Source organism: Pseudocercospora fijiensis (assembly GCF_000340215.1).
Source record: "Pseudocercospora fijiensis CIRAD86 unplaced genomic scaffold MYCFIscaffold_10, whole genome shotgun sequence".
Lineage (NCBI taxonomy): Eukaryota > Fungi > Ascomycota > Dothideomycetes > Mycosphaerellales > Mycosphaerellaceae > Pseudocercospora > Pseudocercospora fijiensis.
The window spans coordinates 3,295,160-3,300,342 of record NW_006921541.1 but is presented as its reverse complement, the minus strand read 5'-3'; positions in this window follow the sequence as shown (position 1 = coordinate 3,300,342).

The following is a 5,183-nucleotide window of genomic DNA, read 5'->3' as shown; positions in this document are numbered from 1 at the left end:
AATAACGCGTAGTAGGGTACGAGCGTTCTAGATCTTCTCTTAAGGGTCTTTAAGGGCGGTAACGATCTAGAAGTAGTGCTCGAGGCTAGTTGTAGTAGCTAAGGCGCTGTCGGATAGGGCTTCGATCGGAACTAGGGCGGCTAGGCTTAGGTTAATAGGGGCAGGTAGGTCGTTGCTACTACTAGCGCCTAGCGGATTCGGGGCGCCGGAAGACATAGTCGACTAAGGCGGTTTAGAAACGAGTTTGCAAAGTGTGTTCGTTGCTTAACAATAATAATTAAAGGGTTTAGATAGAAGGGGGGTTTTAGGCGGTAGCGAGTTGGTTAGTAACCGAGTAGAAGAAGGAGCTTAGGAAGCTCGCTTTAAATATAGTACGAAGGTGACGTAGTCCGTGTGTTCCGCGCTAGTAAAGCAAACGGATAACGGCTGTATATAAAAGTAAAGCTATATACGAGACTTCTTTGTTGTTAGGGTAGGCTAAAGTTTAACAATCGATCTAGCTAATTGCTAGTAGCGACTACGCGCCTTTGTTAACCTTTAGCTATCGTAGATTCTCGCATACTCGAAATGTAACTAGCTAGTTCGAGTCCTTAGCAGAAATCTATAGTAGTAAAGCTAGCGGGACTAATAATACCTCCGGGGTAGCATTAGCTTTTCTCTAGAGATACTCGGTAGCGAGAAGCAAGTCGCCTAGGCCTAGCGTAGCTAATTCGTTAGTGCGTTAGCCTATAGCACTACCGTTGTAGATATAGCATTACCTTTTATATTAGCAAGTACGTAAGGGTAGTCTGTGCGTTTACCTTCTTCCTTCTTCTAAACACTAAGCTTAATAGCCTAAGGTCCCTATTCTTAGAGGCTATAGGCCTAGGTTGCTGTGTCTATCTAAGAGCTAGGAAGGGAGAGGGATAGGGAACCTCCCTTTCTTAGTGTCCTGCGTAACTAGTGCTAATTAGGGCAGGAACAGTCTCTAGCAGAGTATCTTGTTGTCGTTGTCACTTGAGGAAGGTTGCTAGAGTCTAGGAATCTAGAGGGAAGTAGTCCTAGAAGGGTAGAGGGGTTAGGTTCGGCTATCTTCCTAATGCTACCCCCGGGGTATTATTAGGAAAACACGCCTCGTACAGTTCTATCTAAGGAAAAACAAGAGCAAAGGAATAAAGTTATAGCAATATCTCGAAGGCAAAAGAGTAACACAATAGACAAAGTAAAAGCAAAAGAGGGCAGTAACTATAAGTATCAATATCCGTAGGAACAAGTAGTAAGGACTAAAGCTATAGGGCGGTACTGTATTAACAGCGCGGAGAACGATTGATAAGAGTAAGGAAGTAACGTAGTAGAGGCAGATAGAGGTAAGGAAGAGCAAGCAATTATTTAGTCTCGGGATCTAGCTATAATTCTAGGCGGTCTTCGTCGCTAGACTAGTCGAGCTCCTCTTCGGAGTTAGAGTTAGATAGCTAGAAGTCTAGTTCACTATCGGAATTAATATCGGAAATGCTCTACGCGTAATTAATACGTATATAACCCTCCCTTTGTTTATAAGTTATTCCTAATAGCTTACTAAGATGTATCTAGGGATACGTATAGTTGTCGGGTAGAATAGGATCTATAATTACGGTAGGATCCTCCTCTCGATAGGTATCTAAGGTCGGTAGAGGGTCTATAGAGGCATTAACTTCCTCCTCGGTCGGGGGAGGACGGATAGGCTCTCTTAACTCGACGACCTTCTTTAGATTAGCTCGGGGGTACGAGTACTTTAAGGTAGCACTATCAAGTTCCTAAAGCCGGTACGTAGAACTATCGTAAAGGACCTCCTATACTCTATAAGGCCCTTTCTATTTAAAGGCTAGCTTATAGGAGTAACTATATTCTAGCTCCGACCGGTATAGGAGGACTATATCGCTAACCTTTAGAGGCTCCTAGTTAATAGCATTATAGTCGTCGAAATACTGCTTAGCCTCCTTACGAAGGCGACGTTGTCGAGCAAGTCCCTCCTAAGAAGTAGTCGTTATATCCTTAAGAGCCTTAGCGCGTAGGGCAAGGAGATCCGCTCTAGTACGAACAGATCCCTAATCGTAAACGCTATACGTGCGATAGGACAACTTAATAGAAAGAACGGCGTCCCTCCTAATTATAAGCTCTGCTAGCGTAAGTCTAGTCGTATCGATAATAGTAGTTCGATCCGCCTAGAGAAGGGCCGGGACGCGGGTAGAGATAGGAACGGACCTATCCCCTCTATTAGTTATCTTAGATAGGGCATCAATTAAAGACCGATAGCTACGTTCAATAATAGTATTCGACTAGGGATAGTACGGGGAGATACGAACGTTTTTCGCCCTATAGGAAACAAGTAGTACTTGAACTTCTTTAGCTATGTTATTCGTAGCGTTGTCTAAGATAATCTCGTAAGGTGTTCCCTAGCGGCAAAACAGATCTTTAAACAGGAAGGTAGCTATATTACGAGCATTGATTGCGCCGTAGCCCTTATAGAAATAATAGGCCTCCGGCTATCGAGAAAGACCCTCTCGAATAATATACAAGCTATTATTGCGGCTAAGATAGACACTATCGCCGTACTATCGCTCCCCGACTAATTAGGCTACAGGAATACGCAGCTCTCCTAGACGTCGGTAGCTATTCCTAAAGTTGCACTTAGGACAGCTCTTATAGTAACGGGAGATATTAGCCTATACGCCGTCCTACTAGTAGCGCCGACGAAGGATATCGAAGGTACCCTCCGCCGCTCGGTAGCCGAGCTTATCGTAAACGGAACGAAGGATTTCTTGTCGGGCTACTAGATCGTTAATAACACGCTAGAGCGGTGCGTTAATTATAGCCTATCGCTAAAGGATTCGATCTTTAACTAGGAATCGTCGAGAATAGCGAATAACCCGACGGTATTAACTCTTTAATAGGCTAGGCGCTTTCTTCGCATAGGTTAGGAAGTAGGCGATATAATAGGAGTCGTCGGAGTAGACCCTATTAAGGATATTATCCCTCTCTAGTTCATCCGCCTTAGCTTTAGCCTAGTCGTTATCGTTAGCAGTAGGGCTCTCGTCGGGCTAGCTACTAGGTTAGTCGCTAGGTTAGTCGTTAGCAGCAGGCCTAGTAATCGCTAGTATAGTATTAATATAGAAGGCAGCGAAGAAGGTGCGGTTAATTACCGCATCGATATCCTCTTCTTCTATTATCTCGGCGATGTCCTCTTCTATAGCGGGCCTTCTAGAAAGGCTATCCGGTCTAGTATGCTTCTTGCTAGGAACGTAGAAGACGTCGAAGTCAAACAAATAGATCTAGGTAACCTACCGAGCTATCGTAGAGTTTAGTAGGTCGGAGGCTATACGGTTAAGCTAATAGACTAGCGTCTAAGCATCGATTTCTAAGCGAAAGAACATACTAAAGAGCTATAGTCGGAACTTCTTTAGAGCCTTATAGACTCTAAGGCATTCTCGCTTGCTAGTATCGTACCGGGCCTCGATCGGTTTCTATAGCCCTAAGTCGTACCGGACAGGATAACGCAAGGATAGCTCCTTACGGTTATACTGCATTAGTATCTCGCTATAGCCTTCCCCGCTCGAGTCGATAGTAATAATTATTAAACCCGCACCCTCTAAGTAGTTAATAGATGTTAGTGTAGGTGCGCTAACGAGCGCCTTAGTTACCGTATCCTTAGCCGCTTAGTAAACAGAGGTCTATTCGAATTTAGTATCCTTCTTAAGCAAGGCGTATAAGGGCTTGTATACTAATACAAAGTTCTCGACCTAGATACGGAAGTAGGAGACTACTCTAAGCTAGGTTCGGACATCCTTCTAATAGGTAGGATCCGGCTAGGACACTATCTTTAGGACCCGTACATTATTAGGATAGCGGCCGTTCTTATTAGTTACAAACCCGACAATGTTTATTCGTTTGCATAGGAGCTAAAGCTTCTCCCTATATACCGTTAGGTTGGCTCGCTCTAGGTCGTAGAGGACACTATCGAGGTTCTAAATGTGTTCGAGAAAGAACCTACGGATGCTAGGCTCCACTTCTTTATTGTCGTACCTAGTTTTAGGGCCCTTGATACCGATATCGTCGAGGAAAGGCATCGCTATATAGGAGATATAGGCCGCGAGGACTTAGTTTATAATGCGAACGAACTAGGCTACGGAGTTAGTTGCCCCTTAGGGAAGGGTGGTTTGTCTATATAGCCTAAGAGGTGTCTCGAAACTAGTAAGGTCGCGGCTATTAGGATAGAGAGGAATTTAGTCGTAGCCCGAGAAAACGTTAACTAGTAAAGCTATAATACAGTTAGTAAAAGCTTCTAAGAACCTATTAGTCTCCGGAGGAAGGTTAGTATCTCTAATCGTAACTGCGTTAAACTTTTGTATAGCGTTAATTAGACGGTACTTCTTTGGTTCCCTAGGAGCTGTTTTCTTTTAAACTAGGAAGTATAGATTACGATACGAGGCATAGGAAGGCTTAAGTGTGCCGGCCTTTATACGCTGTCGTATTATGTCCTTAACTATACCTCGTAGGCTTAGGTTTAGCTTAAAACCTAGGTAGGCCTAAGGCTTATATTCGATCGTTCGGATCCTCTACGGAGGGGCAACCTCCGGATTGATTCTGCCTAGGTAAGTAAAGTTATATACTAATATAGCCTCGCGATTGTAAAGAAGCTCGTATAGCAACTCTAGTTTACGATCTAAAAGCTCGATACTAGGTTTGATTTTCGCAAGCCTCTCTTCTATTAGCCTTAACCCTCTAGGGATAGTAGAAAACTTTTTAGTAATGTATTTCTGATCGTACGGACTATCCCTAGGTAGTAGTGTCGCCTCCTAATTAAGGCACTTTTGTCGCTAGTTAGGGTTTCCGCTAGGATTAGACCTATCGGTAATGTGTACGCTGCCCTTTACGGGCTTAATCTTATCGGCTACCCTTTTGTATAGGGTGTGTATACTAATCGATTGTCGAACCCGAGCTCGCTCTCTTTGTCGCTAGGCTTAGAGATTAGCGTAACAAAACAGCGCGTAAACTTCTTTAGAAGTTTCCTTAAGTCGATAGGTGTGCAGCTAGTAGTCCTAATTTATAACGCCGGCGAAAACGTTAGATTCGTAATAATACCCCCGGGGTAGCATTAGACTCGCGCTCTAATTAGTTAGTTCGGGTAGACCCGCGTCCGGTAGTAATGCCTCTTTCGACGATGTATA